The sequence below is a fragment of the Triturus cristatus genome, chromosome 8 (genome assembly GCF_964204655.1).
Source record: "Triturus cristatus chromosome 8, aTriCri1.1, whole genome shotgun sequence".
NCBI lineage: Eukaryota > Metazoa > Chordata > Amphibia > Caudata > Salamandridae > Triturus > Triturus cristatus.
The window spans coordinates 1,243,938,851-1,243,960,766 of record NC_140591.1 but is presented as its reverse complement, the minus strand read 5'-3'; the positions used below and the strand labels follow the sequence as shown (position 1 = coordinate 1,243,960,766).

Here is a 21,916-nt window from a genome sequence, read left to right as displayed (position 1 = left end):
CCTGGCAGAGATTAGAATTCCGCATCCATAAAGGAAAAATTTGAAGTTGAACAAGTGTGGAACCGAAGAGTAAAGAGAGGTCACCATAAGACGACACAAGAAGGACGTCCCAACCCAAATTAAAACCTCAGAAATGTACAGAACCAATAGATCTGAAGTAAAATGGCGCAGGGGTGGTAAAGACCCCAAAGGCAATGGAGAAGGGAAGAGAGGGAAGGCGGGAAAAATCCAGAATCGGATCCCACCCGTACAGTTCAGGCTGATGGGTTGGAAGACCACATGATGTATGAACACACCGCCTACTCCTGAGAAGGGGTGGAATGGAGTCGAGAAACAGAATGAAGCAATCTGTGCGAGAGTGAAGAGAGTACAAAACTGTTATAAACGGGCAAGCCACTGTAAGGGAGGCAAGCATAGAAGGCCCCAACCTGAAAAGGTCCTCGCAGAACAGGGAGGACGGGCGGGCGTTAAGGAATCTGCGGCTAGACAATGTCTCTACCAGATACATCGTTACCAAAGGTAAGTAACTGGTACATCTGATAGAGACGTCTAGCCGCAGATTCCTTAACTTAGAATAGATACCAAAGCCATACTCACAGAGGAGGCGGGTCTGCGACTGAAACCCATGAAGTTCTAGAAAGAACTTAGTGGTCCATAAGGTGACTTAACACCTTATTTCAGAGCGCAGTGATCCACCAGACCATGACGCTCTACAGGGAGCGGAAACAATGGGAGGCAAGGGCAATAGAAGCTGTCACGAACAGCAGGAAGAAACCCATTTATGGAAAGGTGGTTGGGAGAAAGAATCACAGAGCCAGAACGGCCGTTGCGAAGTGAAAGTTAATGAGTTGAAAAAGGGAGATAACCCCACCCAGAGTGGAAAAGATCTCCAGGATCTGAAGTGGCAACAGAAGCCAAAACAAGTACCGGTTGACCAAGAAAACAGTGTGAAAGAACACTGTGGAACCTGTATCTGCAAAGGCACGTGGGACAGCAGAGGCAATAGGCTGCCATTTACCCAGAAAGTGCCAACATGGAGAAGAAACCATATCCTAGACATGGCGAGTAGAAGGAAGGCGATGACTTCAAAAGAATCCGCATACCGGCCTAATATGCACAACAGCGTAAAGGAGCAGTGAGGAAACAGGCACCAGCAAGGCAGGAGCTGCAAAAGTGGCAGAATACCAATTTATGGCGCAAGATGCCGGTAGCACGAAAGTAGAAGACACGTCTGGACTAGGCGATGGTGCCACAATACGCGAAGGGCAAATGACAAGCATTTGAGCGTTTCCAACCAGAGCGAAAACAGGAAGGAACACCAGCATATCGTGTTGACACTGGAGCCATATGAAGGACGCAAGGACTCCGTGGAGGGTAGCAGAGCAGCCCAGAGGCACAGAACAGCAAGAAGGCAACGGCCCAAAAAGGGCACCAGACAGCCAGACACCTTAAGAGCTGGCGGAACAAGTATACCGGGACAGGACCCTTGGACACCGTATGAGGGAAAGAGTCTGCATGAACTCGTCAGGTAAGAGCACCGAGCGGAGCCAGAGCAGGAAGGAAAACGTTGAAACAATGAAAACGTGACCCAATAAGAGTCTAGAGTACGCATACTCGCTGACAAGTGCTTTTGCCAGAGAGGAACAACAGTCCCCCGCAAGATAGTGGGAGGAAAACGAGGCACTACAGTGGCAAAAACGAGGCCCAACGTAAGGGCCCTGAATCGAAGGAGCGCACATCCAAGGGAAAAGACGCCCCTTGGAGAGTTAACAGCAGGAATCCAAGCAAAGCGTGGAAACACCCATACGGAAAAGGCAGGGAATAAGGACACTGCTATAGGAGAAGCGGCTACCATGTATGGCAAACAACATCTGCTAAACCACTAGCATAGAGGACCAACCAGAAGGGGTAGGTGCACCAATAAGGAACCACAATAAGCAGGCCGCATAGCGGCAACAATATGCAGGCCGCATAGCTGCAAAAATAAGCGGGCCGCAAGCGGCAAACAGGGTGCCATTCGCGAAAGACCCGCCACAACCAGGCGTGTCAGCAGGAGTGCAAGATAGACACCACATGGCACGAGCCTATGCCAGATCCTGTTGCCATACAGGCAGACCAACCAAACTTGCAATAAGGCAAGTTATACGAGGAATTCTGTAGGAAGAGACAAGGGACTTCTAGTAGGACTTCTGCTCAGAGACTCCATGGAAGCGTACCAAGACAATGGCAAAACCGAATGCCATCAAGTACCCCACATAGGGTAAGGCAAACCCCCAGTACCGGTGTCCTCTTGGGCTCAGCACACAGTCAGAGGACTAAAAATAAAGGAAGCAGCCAACCGGCTGCCCCGAACGAACTGAGAAATGGCTAACCAGCCATGCACAGTAACTAGTCACTAAACCCAACCTGTGCATGAGGGTGGGTACCGGAAAATAACACCGAGAACATGGCAACAAGATTTACTGCAATCCGGATAAAATACGGGAGACCGCCGAATCCGCATGGCGGTCAAAAAGATCCACTCCATTGAATGGAAGATTCCTGAGGGCATCCCGAATATGATCAGGGAAGCGACTGTCGCGCAGCCAAGCATGACGACGTAGAGCCACAGCGCGAGCTAGGACCCGGCCCACAGAGTCAGTTGCATCCAGGGAAGACCGAATGGAAAAATTGTGCCATGCTTCTTCCATGTAGAAGAAGGCGGAGCAATTCCGTACATGGCCCTTCTGGAATAGAAGGGAGAAGATGAGTAACTGAGTCCAAAAGAGCAGCAGATGCGCGTGCAAACACACAGGCTGTATTTAAAGCACAGAGGCCGGCGCTAGTAGAGGCGAAAAGACTGCATCCACAATCCTCAAGCCACCGAGACTCCCTTGTGGGAGGTAACAATGGTAAAGAAGGAATATGCTACTTACCAGTATGCATCTGTTCTTGGCATGTAGAGCTGCAGATCTACACACTTTTGCATAGATCGCCATCTGGTGTTGGGCCCGGATGTTTGCAGTTTGTTTTTCTTCTTGGACAGTCTTTGGAAGTCACGAGTTCGGTGACTCCTCCTTCGGTCCGTACTGCGCATGGGCTTCGGCTCCATCCTCAGATTGTTTTTCGCCAACAGGGAAATGATGGAGCGTAGTAATAACAGTGAGAAACCCATGTGTGTTGTATCTAAATAAGATGTACTGGAACGGATACAGGTAGCCGGGGAGGCGGGTGGGCGTGTACAACTCTGCAGCTCTACATGCCAAGAACAGATGCATACTGGTAAGTAGCATATTCCGTTCGAGGCATATGAGCTGCAGATTGTACACTTAGCATAGATTATATAGCAGTACCCAACCTTAGCGGCGACCACCGGTATCCGTTGCAGTGGTTTGAAAAAGTGTCTTTAGTACAGCCTGGCCCACCCTAGCTTGCTGCTTGGAATGCACATCTACACAGTAATGTTTTGTGAAGGTGTGCGGTGTAGACCATGTGGCTGCTTTGCAGATGTCATCTAAGGGTATATTCCCTAGAAAGGCCATAGAAGCCCCTAACTTTCTTGTAGAATGGGCTTTAGGCGGAACAGATAATGTTCTTTTTGCCTTTTGATAGCAAATTTGTATGCACTTTACAATCCACCTAGCTATCCCTGATTTAGAAATGGGGTTGCCTTTATGTGGTGGAGAGAAGGAAACGAACAATTGTTTAGTCTTCCTGAAGGGTTGCGTTCTTTGTATGTAGTATAGCAAAGCCCTTTTCACATCGAGTGTGTGTAAGGCCCTTTCTGCAACAGATTGAGGTTGCGAGAAGAAGACAGGTAATTCCACCGATTGATTGAGATGGAAGGGGGAAATGACCTTGGGCAGAAACTTCGGATTTGTGCGAAGTATGACCTTGCTGTGATGTATTTGTATGAAGGGTTCCTGTATAGTGAACGCTTGTATTTCACCAACCCTTCTAAGGGAAGTGATAGCTACGAGAAAAGCTGTTTTCCAGGTGAGAAACTGTAGCTCACATTTATGCATTGGTTCGAAGGGCGGACCCATTAGTTGTGTAAGAACTAAATTTAGATTCCATACAGGGGAAGGTGGTGCCCTGGGAGGAATTACTCGTTTAAGGCCTTCCATAAAGGCTTTAATAGCGGGCACTCTGAAGAGTGATAAATGCTGTCTGTTTTGTAGATAAGCAGCGATCGCTGCTAGGTGTAGGTGTATGGATGAATATGCCAGGTTACACCTGTGAAGATGGAGCAGATAGCATATAATGTGCTGTATGGATGCATCTAAAGGGTTGATTGTATTGTTACGGCAGTAAATTACAAATCTTTTCCACTTTGCGGCATAGCATGCTCTAGTGGTAGGACGTCTGGCTTCCATGATGATGTTCATGCAATCAGGGGGAAGGTTAAGGTATCCGAATTCTAAGATTTCAGGAGCCAGATCGCCAGGTTGAGCTGAGCTGGGTCCGGGTGCCTGATTTCTCCATGGTTCTGGGTTAGGAGGCATGGGGATAGGTGCAGTTTTTGATGTGGTACCACTGACAGTTGTAGTAGCGTGGTGTACCACGGCTGCCTGGCCCACGTCGGAGCTACTAGAATGAGTGTGAGGGAGTGTTGTTGTAGCTTCCTTACCACTAATGGAATTAGTGGGAGAGGTGGAAAGGCGTATGCAAATCTGCCTGACCAGTTCATCCATATCGCATTGCCCTTGGACAATGGGTGTGGGTATCTGGCGGCGAAGCTTGGGCATTTTTTGTTTTCGTGGGTGGCGAAGAGGTCTATCTGAGGATGCCCCCACTGTTGGAAGAATGGGTGAAGAACTTGTGGATGCAGTTCCCATTCGTGTAGTTGTTGCGTTTGTCTGCTGAGCAGATCTGCCATGGTATTTTGTACGCCTGGAACGTGCTGTGCCAGGAGAAAGATGTTTTGGGGAATTGCCCATCTCCATATGCTCTGGGCTAAGCGGGAGAGCTGGGGAGAGTGTGTCCCCCCCTGTTTTTGGATATAATACATTGCAGTCATGTTGTCTGTGCGAATGAGGACTGCTTTGCCCGAAATCTGTTTTTGGAAAGATTTTAGGGCTAGAAAGATCGCCAAGAGCTCCAGATGGTTGATGTGGAGCGATTTTTGCTGTGGCATCCATAGACCTTGCATTGTGAGGTGTAGGAGGTGCGCTCCCCAGCCGGAGAGCGATGCGTCCGCTGTTAGAATCACCTGAGGAACCGGGTCCAGGAACGACCGCCCTTTGGAAAGGTTTGTGGTGTTCCACCACTGCAGAGAGTGATGTGTGCGGCCGTCCACCAACACCAGATCCGTCAGCTGACCCTGGGCCTGGTTCCACTGTTGTGCTAGGCACTCTTGAAGTGGACGCATGTGGAGTCTTGCATGGGGCACTATGAAGATGCAAGACGCCATCATTCCTATGAGCTTCATAAACACTCTTGCTGGAAGAGAGTGTTGGGGAAGGAATGTTTTGCATAAGGCTTGAATGCTTGTGATTCTGGCTGAGTTTGGATAGGCAATACCTTTGGAGGTGTCTATAGTGGCCCCGAGATATTGCTTTGTGTGAGATGGTATGAGGTGGGACTTTTGGTAGTTCACCGTGAAGCCTAGCTGGTGGAGCAGTTGGATGGTGCTGTTTGTATGTTGCACACATTGGTGGTAGGACGCGGCTTTTATCAGCCAGTTGTCTAAGTAAGGGAAGACGTGAATATGTTGACGTCTGAGGTGTGCTGCTACTACCGCTAGGCATTTGGTAAACACCCGTGGTGCGGTGGTGACCCCGAAGGGGAGAACCGTGAATTGGTAATGTTGCCCGTCCACCACGAACCTGAGGTATTTCCTGTGAGAGGGGTGTATTGGAATGTGAAAGTATGCGTCTTTCAGATCCAAGGTTGTGAGAAAGTCTCCCTGACAGAGGAGCGGGAGGACTTGTTGTAGGGTGACCATGTGGAAATGGTCTGAATGTATGTAGGCATTTAGAGGCCGGAGGTCCAGAATGGGCCTGAGGGTCCCGTCTTTCTTTGGTATTAAGAAATATAAGGAGTAGACCCCTAGATTTTGCTGATTGACGGGGACCTGCTCTATAGCGTGTTTTTGGAGGAGGGAGAGTACCTCCTGTTTGAGCAGTGTGGAATGTTCTTGAGACATTGGACGGTGCCTTGGTGGGATATTGGGTGGGGTAGATGTTAGCTCGAGACAGTACCCTGACCGAATGATTTGGGTCACCCATTTGTCCGATGTTATGGACTCCCATGCGTGGATAAAGTTTTGTAGTCTGCCCCCGACCGGAGTGGGATGGTCTGGGGGGAGCGGAGGGAAGTCATTGTGTGGGCGGGGTGGCAGAACGGGTGGTGTTAGTTTTGCCCCTGCCCTTATTGTTGTTGCCTCTGTAACCACCCCTTTGGTTGCCCTTTGAAAAGGTATTTTGAGGAGGGGACTTGTAGGAGGTAGAGGCGCTATCGGTGGAGAAGCCTCTGCCTGTGCCACGAAAGGAGGAGCGTCGAAAGGAACGTTTAGAGGCTTGTGTTTGGAGTGCCCCCATAGACTTTGCTGTGTCTGTGTCCTTTTTAATCTTTTCCAACGCTTCGTCTACCTTTGGCCCAAAGAGAGTTTGTTGGTCAAAGGGGTGATTGAGTATGGACGCCTGGACTTCAGGCTTGAACCCTGAGATCCTGAGCCAGGCATGGCGACGAAGCAGGACACTGGTATTTATGGCTCTAGAAGCAGTGTCGGCTGCATCGAGGGCACACTTAATGGAGGTGTTTGTAATTAGTTTACTCTCCTGTATTAGTTCATGAGCCCTACGCTTGTGTTTCTCGGGAAGGTGCTGCATAAGTGCCTCAAGTTCGTCGTAGTGTGCTCTGTCATAGCGCGCAAGTAGCGCTTGTGTGTTTGCAATGCGCCACATGTTTGCAGCTTGAGAGGCGGTGCGTTTGCCAGACGCGTCTAGGAGTTTGGATTCCTTGTCTGGCGGTGGGGCTTCTCCTGAGGACTGGGAGTTAGCCCGCTTTCTAGCTGTAGAGACAACTAGGGAATCTAAGGGAGCAGGGCCCTTAATGTATGCAGGGTCTGTGGGTGCCGCCTTGTACTTTTTCTCTATTCTAGGGTTTAGTACCCTGGCCCTGACAGGGTCTTTGAACACCTCTGCGGCATGCTTGGTGACACCCTTAAGCATGGGTAAAATAGATGTGGATTTGTCCTGTATGTCAAATGTGTCCAGTAAGAAGTCGTCTTCCACTGGTTCACTGTGCATGTCCACCCCATGGTAGTGTGCTGCTCTTTGCACTAAATGATGAAACCCTAAGGAGTCCTCTGGAGGAGACGGCCTGGATGGGTATAGGTCGTCCTGAGGCATATCGGGTATATCAGGGTTATTGTAATCCTCCCATGGGTCTGGGGTCCCCGGTGGAGTGGGATCCATTGGGGCGTCCGCCGGGTAATTGTCCGGGTCCCCGTCGTCCGGATCTGGGGACGGGGTCGGAGAGTAATGAGGTAAAGGTGGCGGAGACCTGGGAGGGGGAGGGGGTGGAAGAGGTGGAGGAGGCAGGGGAGGAGGTAGTGGGGAGGGCACTCTGAGGGGAGAAGTAGCAGAGTCCTTCCGTTTGGGCGGTGGAGGAGGAGCCGGAGTATCAAGGCGTCTTTTCTTGATGATTAAAGTCAATAGCCCAGTCTTTGGATCTTTGGACAGAGTCTTTTGTAAAGGGTCTGGTGTAAACAGAGCCAATGGTGCCGAATCGTCCGTCGGCACCGATGATTTCGGAACCGAGGGCTTCGATGGTTTCTGTGCGCCATGCTTTTTTGGGGCCTCCGGTTTTTTCGGCGTCGAGGGAGTTTTCGGCGCCGGAGCGTCGGTGCCGACTGATTTGTGTTTGTGTTTGGTCGGCGCCGAGAGTCCAGGCTTCGGCACCGGTGGCTTCGGAGTCGAGCTGGATATTACTTTCTTCGGTGCCGGATGCTGTTTTTCGGCACCGGGCGTCGGCTGGCTCGATCCCGAGCTGCCGTGAGACTTTGGAGGCTTCGACACCGGGCCCGAAGGTGGGGTGACAGAAGCTTTGGTCTTGGTTTTGCCCAGGCCAGCAGGCGAGGGTGTAACCTGAGTCTCTTTGGTTTTGGGCGCGGGGGTGGGAGGGGGCACAGTACTCACGACCCGCTGCGCCGGTGTGATGTCCTCCACGTCGGAGTCGTCGGCCTCGGAAGCGCTGACGACGTCTTCCTCCTGCTCGGTGTGTATTTGCCCCGAAGCTTCGGCGCCGTCTCCGAAGATGTCCGGTGGAGCTGCAGACGATGAGTGCGCCATGGTGCGTCGAGCTCTTCGATCTCGGATGGTCTTCTTCGATCGAAAAGACTTACAGGCGGGGCAGTCTCTGGCCTCGTGTTCTGGAGAGAGGCAAAGATTACACACCTGATGGAGGTCGGTGTGGGGAAATTTAGACCCACATTTTGGGCACTTTTTGAACGGAGTCCTTTCCATCGGCCGGGACCGGAGTCGAGGAGGGCCCGAAGGCCGGTGCACGGGATGGAGAAAGTGCCGCTTCGAGAGATGAAGATGATGATGAAGAAACTCGAAGAAACGAGGATTTTCCGTCGAGGCTGGAACCGTAGAAGTTCGAAGCCGGAGCACGAAGTATCACATCCGAGCCCGATGGCGGAAAAAAACAATCTGAGGATGGAGCCGAAGCCCATGCGCAGTACGGACCGAAGGAGGAGTCACCGAACTCGTGACTTCCAAAGACTGTCCAAGAAGAAAAACAAACTGCAAACATCCGGGCCCAACACCAGATGGCGATCTATGCTAAGTGTACAATCTGCAGCTCATATGCCTCGAACGGATTAGTTACTTACCTGTAATCCTAGTTCTCATCCAGGGGTATACTCATCAAAGTAATAATCTATGAATAATCCCCGCCCATGTGCGGGATCCCGGAGCATATAGAAAATACATATATATACATATATATATATATACATATGTGAAAACATATACATGCAGCCTAAAAATGTTCAAAACATGGCAATGCTGTAAATTACTTATGTTTGCATAGTAGTGCCCCCTAACCCGTAAGGAAAAAATGGAGCATCAGGCAAATTATAACACAGCACTGCTTTATTGTCATAAAGCAACTTGTAATTGTAAGCATTCGCCAGTAGGCTGCAGCAGAGTATCAAGAAACAAAGAAAACTGACACCTTGCCTTTAAGGCATTAGAGTAGGGGGACCGTGCCTTTAAGACCTGCATGAGACCCCCTGCTCCCATGATGCATTACAGGTGGCAGTTGGGCCAGTTCTTTTTGGCGGTGCATCCGCACCTGACTAGATCTGCATGCCATACATCACGTACTTAGAGAAACCATGCTCGTCCGGGGAGGTGGGTGGGTCGCTTATGACTTTGATGAGTATACCCCTGGATGAGAACTAGGATTACAGGTAAGTAACTAATCCTTCTCATCCAGGGGATACTCATCAATAGTCATAATCTATGAATAGAGTAGCAAGCCCATACCCAAAGTCTCGCGGACGAGCACGACAGCATTTAAAACATACAGTAAAAACACATTTAGCATCACAGTTATGCAAACAGGTTCCTCAGAGAAGCCTGCCCCACCTGGGCGTCGGCCTGCGCGTCTGAATCTAGGCAATAATGGCGCGTAAAGGTATTAACTGAGCGCCATGTAGCCGCTTTGCAGATTTCAGACATGGGAACGTTGCGAAGGAGTGCAACAGTAGAAGCCTTCCCTCGAGTAGAGTGTGCTCTAGGTTTACCCTGCAGAACCTTGTGGGACAGTTGGTAAGACAAGGCTATACATGAGACAATCCATCTAGAAATGGACCTCTTGGAGGCAGCCAGCCCGGTATTCGTGGGCCCATAGTTAACAAAGAGCCTATCTGACTTTCTAAGTGGAAGGGTCTTAGCCAGATAGAATTTCAAAACCCTCCGGAGGTCAAGAGAATGTAAGGCTCTCTCCGGGGGAGTGGATGGCTGAGGAAAAAAGGTGGGCAAAGTGATCACCTGATTAATGTGGAAGCCTGAGACCACCTTGGGCAGGAAGCTCGGATGAGTACGGAGCACCACCCTATTAGCATGAAACACAGTGTAAGGTTCCTTGCAGCAGAGGGCCTGAATTTCACTGACCCTACGGGCCGAAGTGATGGCTACTAAGAAGGCAGCCTTCCAGGTCAGATGCTGCAAAGACGCCTTATGAATTGGTTCAAAAGGGGCCCCCATTAGCTTAGAGAGAACGATGTTAAGTTGCCAGGAAGGGGAAGGAGACCTCACTGGAGGGTAAACTTTCTTAAACCCTTCTAAGAAATCCTTTACCACTGGCATCTGGAAGAATGAGGTCTGGGTAGGAGACTTCCTATAGGCTGTAATAGCAGCTAAGTGTACTCTGATGGAAGAGTACTTTAACCCAGACTTCGCCAAGTACAGTAAGTAGGGGAGAATAACCTGTTCTTGACCCCGCATCGGATCAAGGGTGTTATCTTTACACCAAACGCAGAATCTTTTCCACTTAAAGGCGTAAGACTTCCTAGTGGAGGGCCTCTTTGCCTCCCGGAGAATGTTCATACAGTCCGGAGGAAGATCTAAATGTCCGTATTGGATGAATTCTGGAGCCATGCCGTCAAGCTGAGGGAGGGAAGATTGGGATGAAACACCCTCCCCTTGTCCTTGGTCAGCAAGTTCGGTAGGCAAGGCAACCTCCTGTGTGGTACTTCCGACAGCTGGAGTAGATCCGGGTACCACCACTGACGGGGCCACTCCGGGGCTATTTGGATCATCCGAGTCCTGGCCCTGTAGAGTTTCTGTATCACAGCCGGGATGAGAGGGAGAGGAGGAAATGCGTAAAGCAATGTCCTCCACCAGCTGATCAAAAGTGCGTTCCCCTCCGACCCCCGTTGAGGGAACCTGGAGGCGAAGACGGGGCATTTTTTGTTTGCCGAGTCTGCAAAAAGATCGATGTCCGGTACGCCCCACAACCGGAAGATCTCTTGAGTGACGTCTTCGTTGAGCACCCAGTCGTGCGCTTCGACGAAGTCTCTGCTGAGGCCGTCTGCCTGCACGTTCAGGGTCCCTGGCAGGTGAACAGCGACGATCGCCAGGTTTCTCGCCAGAAGCCATCTCTAGGTGGACTGGGCTTCCAGAGACAGGACCCGCGATCTGGTGCCTCCTTGTTTGTTCAGATAGAACATAGTTGTGGTGTTGTCTGTCTGAACCTGAACATAGTTGGTCTGCAGGGATGGATACAGGGACTTGAGAGCTAGGTGGACTGCTCGTAGCTCCAAGAAGTTGATGTGATAAGTCTGTTCGATAGCGGACCAGAGACCTTGTACTTGCAGCTGGCCCATATGAGCACCCCAGCCCTGCATGGAGGCATCTGTGACCACTGTCTGTGTCGGAGGCGCCTGATGGAAAGGGACGCCGTGAAGCAGATGGGAGCGCTTCATCCACCACCGGATGGAGTCTTTGGCGACTTGATGAAGGGTGATGGGATCTTCCCAGCAGCCGGACCTCTGAGACCACTGATCCTCTAGGTCTTGTTGCAGAGGACACATGTGCAGATGTGCATTGGGCAGAATGTAAATGCACGAAGCCATCGACCCCAGGAGAGATGACACTTGTCTGGCTGTGGGAAATGCCGTGCTGAGAAGCATGCGGCCTTTCTGAAGCATGGAGGATAACCTCTCCTCCGAAGGACAAACGCTTGCGGAGTCTAGAGAGGCGCCCAGGTAGTGGATCCGCTGAGTGGGATTGAGGACCGACTTCTTGTAGTTGACCTGGAGGCCCAGCGAGTGCAGAAGGTTGAGGCAAAACGAAAGAGGACTCTGGAGTCGAGCAGGAGTGGAACTCTTCAAGAGCCAGTCGTCGAGATAGGGGTAGACTAATATCTTCCACTTGCGGAGAAAGGCAGCTACCACCGCCATGCACTTTGAGAAAGTTCGTGGTGCGGATTTGAGGCCGAATGGCAGAACCCTGTATTGATAATGCCGGCGAGAGATCTGAAATCTGAGAAACTTTCGATGTTTCGCTGAGACAGGAATGTGGAAGTATGCATCCTGTAAGTCGATGGCACACATCCAGTCCCCCTGGTGGAGATGTGGGAAGATCTGGTGCAGTGCCAGCATTCTGAATTTCTCTCTTTTGACAAATCCGTTGAGTAGGCGGAGATCGAGGATGGGTCTGTACTCTCTGACCGCCCCTCGTTTCTGAACAAGAAAATACCGGGAGTACACTCCTAGATTTCTTTGCCTGGTTGGAACCTCCTCTATGGCGTTCTTGGAGAGGAGAGTGGCAACTTAGTCCTTTAAAAGTTGGTTTTGGATGGAGGGAGTGGCTGCCTCCGTGGGGGTACCTGCGGAGGGGGAGATTTGAACCTCAGCAAGTAGCCATGCTCTACAATATTCAGCACCCATCTGTCGTTTGTAATGGCTGTCCACTCTGTCAGCTGAACGGTGATACTTCCTCCCACCGGAGTGGCGAACGAGAGCTGAGGAAGTAAGATTTCACTGTTTCGTGGGCTGTTTGGTAGAGGACTGTTGTTGCTTCGCATTTACTCTTCCTCTGCCCCGACCCCTTTGCTGAAACTGGGACCTCTGTTGATTCTGGGAGGACCATTGGGGCATTTGAACGCGTTGGTGAAAGGCACGTTTGTCGCCCTGGCGAAAACGCTTTCGGAATTCTTTGCGTTTTTCCAGCCCCACAGCCTTCACGGTGTCCAACTCTGCCTTCATCTTGCTCATTTGGTCATCCGCATGAGCTCCAAATAATGATGATCCGTTAAAGGGCAGATTGAGAATTCTCTTTTGTGCGTCAGGCTTGAGGCCCGTTAGTCTCAGCCAGGCCGAACGCCGAGAGCAGACGCCCTGTGAGTAGCCATGTGCGGCAAGGTCCGAGGCATCAGCCGCTGCGCTGATGATTTGATTGGCCACCAGTCCGCCTTCTTGTAGGATCTCTGTGAAGTCCTGCCTGTCTTCTCTAGGCAGCTTCTCCGCGAATCTGGCGAGGGAATCCCACAGGGAACGATCATACCGCCCCAGCAGAGCTGAAGCGCTAGCCACCTTCATGTGCGAGGCAGAAGTGTTGCACATTTTCCTGCCGTAGGAATCCATCAGCTTGCTGCCCTTCTCAGGGGGGACAGAAGACGACACTGAGGTCGAGTGGGACTTCATAGCTGCTGCCACGATCACCGAGTCCGCTGGCGGGTCCGCCCTCAAGAACAAAGGATCCTTGGCTGGAGCCTTATACTTCTTCGCTATTCTTGACGGAACCGAGCCCGCCGTAGCCGGAGTGAGGAACGTGGCCATAGCTGGGTCCAACAATCCTGGCACCAAAGGGAGCAGAGGTCTGGGAGCCGACCGATGATGCAAAGTGTCAAAGATCACTGAAGTGGGTGCCTGAGGGATGTGCAGCGCGATGTTCAATTTCTGCGCCCCTCTACCCAGGACGTCTGAGAAGGTAGCGATGTCACCGGGTACACTCGCGATGGAGGTGTAGAGGAAAAAGTAGGAGAGTAGTCCCGGACTGAGGACCTTGTGGATGAAGTCCCAGTGGGCGACCTGGTGCGTCGCTTCTTGTAAGAGCGTTCGCTATGGTGAGCCCTAGACCTTGAGCTGCGCTTTGACGGAGATCTTGGACGTCTGTGCGCGGAGCGGCGGTCCCTGGAACGAGACCGGCAGGGAGTAGGTGGCCTTGGATCCCTTGGAGGAGACTTACTCCTGCGCGGTGGAGAATACCTGCGGGAGTAGTCCGATCCAGGACTTCGACATGTGCCAGCGCCCACATCCCGCAACCAGCGAGGTGACAGTCCGAACCTCTCTGGAGACCTGGGTGAGCCTTCCGGAGATATTTGCACGATGTGCAGTCCCGGAGATGATGACTGCTCTCCTGGAGATCGAGACCTCTCCGCGGGAGCTCCAGCTGTACCCTTCGACGTCGAATTCCTCGACGTCGACGACGTCTGCGTCACCATCGGCAAGCGTGGGGTATGGCGTTCTGGCCTCGACGGCGGTCTCGACGCCTATCGCGGAGACCTCGACGTCTATATCCTCTTCTCCGGCACCTGACGTCGACTGGATGACCTTGACGTCGGCCTTGCACGCCGTCGACTGGGTGACTTCGACGGCGACCTCTCACAACGTCAAGTGGGCGACTTCGACCTCTCACGGCGTCGAATTGTGGATCTCGACGTCGACCTTCTATGTCGCCGAGTGGGGGTATCCCTCGACGGCAACCTGCCCACTCGCGGCGGAACGTACGTCGCCGCATCTCTCGACGCCGATCCCCTTGAGGGTGGCGGAGAGTGTCTCAACGTCGACGGAAGCCTCAACGTCGACGGAGACAGTCCAGACCTCCCCAGACTAGCAGCCTTCGAGCCCGAAGGGCTGCGCCTCGACGCCGACTTACTTTTGCGCGGCGGAGAATCTCGACGAGGAGATGAATCCCTTGACGCCGAAGTTGTCTTCTGTATTTTCGACGGCCTCTTCGACGACAAATCCCTAGGACTCTTGGTCTTTCTGGAGCCAGGAGAGCTGGTGTGTCGCCGTTTTTGCGATTGTGTAGCTGAAGAAGGTGGTCTTGATGAAGAAGGATCGCCTTCACGACGGCTTCTGCCCTTCTCCAGCTGTGCCTGTAGTCTAATGCGCTCTCTATCCCTCAGAGTGCGCTTGGAGAACTTCTGGCAGTGAGGACACCGGTCAGGATCATGTTTCGATGGTAAACACGCAATACACACCGAGTGTGGATCTGCCAGTGCCATCTTGTTGCCACAAGAAGGGCATTTTCGAAATAAAGGAGGCATTCTGACTGGAAAAAATTCGTAATTTTACTGGAAACCAGCAGAATCAGCCCCCAGAACACGTCGAAAAATGCTTGAAAAAGCTGTAATTTCCAAAATTTCAGTCAAAAACTGAAGAGCTCAAGCTCCAGGATCCTCACAGAAGGAGCCGGAAAAAAGAACTGGCCCAACTGCCACATGTAAATGCATCATGGGAGCAGGGGGTCTCATGCAGGTCTTAAAGGCACGGTCCCCCTACTCTAATGCCTTAAAGGCAAGGTGTCAGTTTTCTTTGTTTCTTGATACTCTGCTGCAGCCTACTGGCGAATGCTTACAATTACAAGTTGCTTTATGACAATAAAGCAGTGCTCCTGTTATAATTTGCCTGATGCTCCCTTTTTTCCTTACGGGTTAGGGGGCACTACTATGCAAACATAAGTAATTTACAGCATTGCCATGTTTTGAACATTTTTAGGCTGCATGTATATGTTTTCACATATGTATATATATATATCTATATATATGTATTTTCTATATGCTCCGGGATCCCGCACATGGGCGGGGATTATTCATAGATTATGACTATTGATGAGTATCCCCTGGATGAGAAGGTGAATATTGCAAATTAAAAGCTGCCTGAACAACCAGGCCATGAGCAGGCTGGTGAAGAGACAAAGGGGATCACCCGTGGCCGGGTGGTGCCTACGAGCAATAGCCCGATCCACGGGGTCGCCCGAAGAGGGTCTAGACCAAGTGCCACGCAGGGTGTCCAATAGAGAGTCCCCAAAAGGGCAGCAAAGGTTCTACTTCAATACGCTCCAAATGGAGCAGATCCAATAAAAGATCAGAAAGTAGAGGCACCATAGAAGGCTGTATCAACCACCAAAGAAATCGGGCTTGATGCCGGAACCGACGTTGAGCAGACGATGACCCGGCAACAGTGCCTGCTACCTCTGTGGGGCCCGAAGGCGCACCAGGGAGAAGGGGCGACTGAAAACATGCCTGGAGTGCCTTAGAATAGGCCTTCATTTGGGCACATGTTGCCCCAACACTAGGAAAGGGTGGATACGGAGAGTGAAGTTGCCGTGCGCCTTTCCCCAGCTCAGTGCGAGCGGAATGGGGCTCAGCAGCACGGGTAGTGGAAGAAGATCTCCGTAAGCGAAGCCTGTGCTTACGCTTACCTGGTGGTACACGGCGTTCGCGGGAGCAACCTCAGGAACGAGCCCGAGAAGAAGAGCAGCGACGGGAAGGAGCTGGACCGGACAGCCGTGCGGCCAGCAATTTCATGCGACGCTCCCTCAAGGACTTCGGCTTCATTTGCCGACATGCGCCACAGTCCTTGGAGTCATGGTGCACGCCGAGGCACCACATACAGATAAGGTGCGGGTCAGTGGCAGACATCTGACGTGCACAGGCTTCACAAGCTTTAAAGCCGGAAGGCATTGCACACCGTCTGCCCCCCCCCCCCCCACCCCCCCCCCCCGACACCACTGTGTCGGGAAAGGCCCAAAAACCGGGCCAAGGAACCGCTGGTTTTCCAGGATCCGCATTCGAATGTGGAAAAGAAAAAAACTGACGTCAGCGTGCCGGAAGGGGCATATAGGGCTCCACTGACGACCTGTCCGTGGACAACGTCAGGGCGGTGCCGCACAGCGCCACGCCGCCCCCCAGCGCGCAGAGGTGCTGCTGCAGGAAAAGTTTTCCCGATTCGGTCTGACGCCTGTGGATATTCTAAGTTAAGGAATCTGCGGCTAGACGTCTCTATCAGATATAAAATTGTACAAAGAACGTCCACTGACTGAGTAGATTTTGTGTGTACATACAGTATCTGTGAAAGAACACACATGATCTTTCTAATAGCAGTCATACTCTTTTTATACCCTGAAATGTTTATTTCCGTTTTACTGTCACCCATTTAGTTGACCATTTGATGAAAACCTCTAGTTTCTTTTATAATCCTAACTTAGGCCCGGATTTAGAATTTGGCAGAGAAGTATTCCGTCACAAATGTGACGGATATACAGTCCGCCTTATTACAAGTGCATCAGGAAAAAACGCTCTTTTCATAAGGTGGACGGGATAGCAGTCATTTTATTTTTGACTTTAAAGAGAACCTGTCTGACACTTTCTAATCAGACCCTTAACTAGTTTTAAATTGAGAAGGGAATCAGTTATAAAATTCAGGAACGTCAGACATTCACAAGTGGCTAAATACACCTTTTAAAAAAACAAAATATATAAGCTTGTAATACTTTGTGCCTAGAAGAACAAGTTATGTACCTCTCGTAACGCTTTTTGCTGGTGGATTCCTCACTTTTAGATCATCCCCAGGAGCCAGCTGATATACGCTATTTATATGCAATCTTGCGAGCTTGGTGGCACCGTGTGGGTCCATGATGACTTTTTCACCCGAGGAGTGATGGAGTAGAGTCACACATAAGCGCCACACCTGCGTGTTGAAGTCTGTTTCTTTCTGGATTCCTTACATGCCCTGGAATGTGGGGCACAAAACAACTGGAGATGCCAGGTTGCAGATCTTTAATTTGGGACCTCTTTAGAAGGTCAAAGACAAACCACGCCACAGAACTGGGAGGTCAGTGAGGAATCGGTGGTTCGATCTAGTATCCACCAGAAAGAGCATTACCAAATCTAAGTAAAGTATTCTTCTGATAGATACTTCTAATCGCAGATTTCTCACCTATAGACTAGATACAAAAATAGTACCTCACATGGTGGAGGGTCTGTTGAGTGGGCTCAAAACAGAAAGTCCTGCAGGACAGAATGAGAGGTATGTCCTTCCCGTTGGACTTGGCTGTTAAGGTAATAGTGCTTTGTGAACCTAGGAAAGGATGCCCACGTTACAGTTGGACAGATGTTAAGGACAGGCACTCTGCATGCCACTGCAGCAGTGGCAGCCTCGAACCTAGTGGAAAGGGCCCTCAATCCTTCTGGAAGCTGCTTTTTAGCCAATGCGCAGCAGATCATGAGGCAAAGGACTATCCACTTGACAAATTCCTTTTCTGCACCCCCTTACCTTTGTCCCAGAGAACCCAACAAAAAGCAGACTATTCACCCAATGGTTTTTGGAGCAATTTATATAAAAGCGTAATGCTCTTTTAGAGTCGAACTGATGGAGTCTTTACTCATTTTTCAGGAGTGAGATGGGGCAAAGACTGTTGGGAGGGTGAGGAATTGCCCAATATGAATAGGAGTCACAACTTTCGGAAAGCAAGCTGCCCTGATTCTCAGCACCAGTTTGTCCAGTCAAAGGTGGTGTAGGAAGGTTGCACTGAACGAACCTAAAGCTCACTCTCTCAAAGAGCTGAAGCAATTGTTAGGAGAAAGACAGTCTTTAGAGTCAAATGACACACCAAACAGCTGTGCTTTGGCTTGAAGGGAGTACACATGACCAAATGCAGCTATCAATGTGGCATCAAAAATGGTTTGGGAGGGAACATGTGTTGCAAACCTTTAATTAAACACATAAAAGGTGATATAAACAAGGGCAGCTGGTCCTATATATGCAATAAAGACAGAAAGGGCTGACAACCTTTAACAGTGCCCACTGCAAGTTCTTGTTGGCCCAAAGACAAAACAAACAGTTTGGCTTAGGTCTGTGGTGCAGGCTGCACAGTATGCCACAGATTTGTCCAGGGGTCCGGCGCAATTGGACTTTGTAGAGCGATGCCTGGCAGCGAGGATGAAATCCACAACCTCTGGAGGCAGATCAAACGCAACTGACAGCTGGTGCTCAGTTGGCACGCATATAGGTGTAGACTGTGCAGATGTAGAACCCCGCTCTGCTGCTGGGACAGAAAATTCCCCCAGAAGAGAGCCTGATTGCAGGACAGACGCTCATGCCCAGAAGTTCAGGGTACCACAATATCTTGGTCCAATCCGTAGTCAATAAGATGACTTGGGTCCAAATTCACTTTCTCGCTAAACAGGCAAGATCCGTAGAAAGGCATATCAATAAGGGATTGTTGCATGTCCCCAGAGAAGTCTGTAGATCTCGTCCACATGTAGCAAAGGAGCATCACACTAGTGCGGATTGCTCGGCCCAGGCAACTGGTAGTATTTAAACCCAATCGAATAACTTATTTGGCCACAACCTGACAATACTGAATGGTATGAGCCAGGAGGCATGAAAGTTCCCATGGACTGCCAGGAGGATCTTGCTAACCATAATCTAGAGAGTGTGTCTCTATCGTCAAGTAAGCAAATGGCTTTGACTGACCTTAATGCCAGGCTGGCCGATAAGAACATTTGTTTGTCGAATGCCTCAAACTTCTTTGATTCATTGTCTGGGGTTGGGTGTGGTGGGTTTTAATGAATTAATTAGAGCTCACCCTGCTGCTGGAAGCCTGGACCACCAGGCACTCTAATAGGATTTGGAGTTAAAAAACACAAGGTAGCCTGGTGTCGGTAAGCGACATTTGAAGACCAGCCTGTTTATAGGTGGGCAAGAGCAAGGCTTCGACAGTTGACCGGTAATGTATCAATTAGGGCTTCACTGCATGGCAGTAAGAGCTTAAAAGAGGCCTGTCCAGACTGTAAAACCTTTGAATGGACATTAGTTTTAACTTCTATTGAAGTTAGTTGTAGTTTCTTGACCTCACCTGCACGTGAGCCCACTGGCCTCCCGTAAATTCATGTACAGATTGTTGTCATCATAATGTATGGGCAAGTCATTCCCATCACCTCCATTGCCATCCATTAGTGCTGGCAGGCTCTAATCAGAGTCAGAGCCAAAAAGCAAGAGTTGCACCTGAGGGCTGCTCCGAAGTAGGGGCAGTGTACTCTCTGAACCTGATTGAATGGGGACCGGGTGCTTTGGGCTGATTTTGGGACAGGACCCAAGTCAGGGCTGGGACACGTTTGGCTCTGAGTCGGACATCACTATTGGAAAAGGGTCTTGCCGGTGGAAACTGCATTGAAGGGGCAGATTGTGGCCCCAAAGTCGGGACAGAACCCTAGGCGGCTAGCGAAGCACAGATGGCGTCCAAAAGGCATCCCCAAGCGGTAACAAGACTGGAGGCCCCTGCGGACCCTTGAGGCCCCTGCTGACCTTTGAGCCCTGAAGGTAAGCCAGAGGGAATAGGAAAAGCTCCAAATGAGCACAACATGGCCTCCCTAAAGGGCTCAATCTGCTGTGGCATCTCAAATGACCCAGGAAACATGGGGCACATCAGGATCAATTGTCGAATCTACTCCTTAACGGGAAGAGGCCAAATGGCACATTGATGCCCTAGCAACTTCTCAGTATTTTGTTTTCAGTAATCATTGAAAGGTATGAACCTTGCAGTGTTAGGAGTGGACATTGAACCCTTGCACACTGGATTTAATTTTTTTTAAGAGACTGACAAAAGACAGGGGAGTGGAGCTCCAGATCCATGGCTTAGGGTGCAGAAAAAAAAGGAACTGATGTCAGCGCGCCTAGGTGGCAGCTAAATATGGCTCCGCTTTGTCACTTCCAGGGCAAAACTGAATCAACACAAAGCTGCACAGGACCACATAAGCACATGGGAGCACTGCTGTAAAAGCTTTCGGTCCACTTTGGAACCTGGGGATATTCTAAAGGTGCAGAATCTGCTGTTAAAAGCATTCATCAGAAAAGGGATATGGAAGTCCTGAATATAAAGGTAGGAACTCTGTGTGTTTTGGTTAAAGGAAAATCAAAGCTGTCATTTTTCTTATTAAAAATTCTTGCCTGACATCAAATGAAAAAGTTGGTCAACATCCACGATTAGCATGCAGGAAATACACTCACTGAAACTGAAAAACAATATTGCAAGTATTTCTTTATTTACTTTACACATAGTGGAGCCTGCAATGACCATTCAAACACCGGACTCTACTTTTCATATTACAGTCTAGTTATGACACCCTAAGTTACCTGATGGACAAAGATGAGGTAGAGGCTTAACTGTAATCATAACACCTTCTGCTAGAGTTAGGATGAAACGGAGGCTGGGGAGCAGCAAATGCTGTTTAAACAACGAAAAGGAATATGCTACTTACCAGTATGCACCTGTTCTTGGCATGTAGTGCTGCAGAGCCACACACTAAGGATAAGATCGCCATCTGGTGTTGGGCTCGGATGATTGCAGGTTGTTGTTGTCTTCGGAAGAAGTCTTTGGTCACGAGATTGGTGACTCCTCCCCTGGACAACAGTGCGCATGGGCATCCACTCCATCCTCAGATTGTTTTTCGCCATGATGGGAAATGATGGAGTGTGTAAGAAGTAAAGAGAAAGGATGTCCATGTGTAGTGTCTAACTAAGACAATGCTGGAACAGATACAGGTCCCGGGGAGGCGGGTGGGCGTGTGTGGCTCTGCAGCACTACATGCCAAGAACAGATGCATACTGATAAGTTTTTTTTTTTTTTATCACAAACAGAGAGTGAGAGAATAAACAACGTGGTTGCGTTCTCCCAGAATAACTTTTTATCACAAAAAGCAACCACTATTGAATTGGTAAAATACCAGATTCAGAGTAGTGTTAGAATGTTGTTCAACTATCTACTTTACAGGTGGAATATCAAAGATATTGAAGTAAAAGCCTCACTCACATAATAGTGACATGCTTCATCATAGGCAGTTACTCCACACCCAGAGAAGGTGGTACTCTCTGGGCGGACTCAACCAAAGATATACTGGGAGTTCTTAGATAAATGAACAACTGGTTAGGCAGGGAACCAGATCAAATTAAAAATACCTATGAGTTTGACACGGTTGAGGGTACAATTGAACAAATTGAGTTCAAAAGAACCCCGATAATAAGTTTTTATTGATATCATGAGTGCCCAGGAATAAAGGATTCGAAATAGGGTACACTCATAGGTATTTTTAATTTGATCTGGTCCCTGCCTAACCAGTTGTTCATTTATCTAAGAACTCCCAGTATATCTTTGGTTGAGTCCGCCCAGAGAGTACCACCTTCTCTGGGTGTGGAGTAACTGCCTATGATGAAGCATGTCACTATTATGTGAGTGAGGCTTTTACTTCAATATCTTTGATATTCCACCTGTAAAGTAGATAGTTGAACAACATTCTAACACTACTCTGAATCTGGTATTTTACCAATTCAATAGTGGTTGCTTTTTGTGATAAAAAGCATACTGATAAGTAGCATATTCCGTTCGAGGCATATGAGCTGCAGATCACA

At 49.9% G+C, this 21,916-nt stretch overlaps 1 protein-coding gene across 2 annotated transcripts in view; it reads right to left on the bottom strand.

Moving 5' to 3' along the window:
• USP9X (ubiquitin specific peptidase 9 X-linked) overlaps window positions 1-21,916 on the bottom strand; it is a 1,605,828-nt gene that overhangs the window by 448,996 nt on the left and 1,134,916 nt on the right. The window lies entirely within an intron of this gene.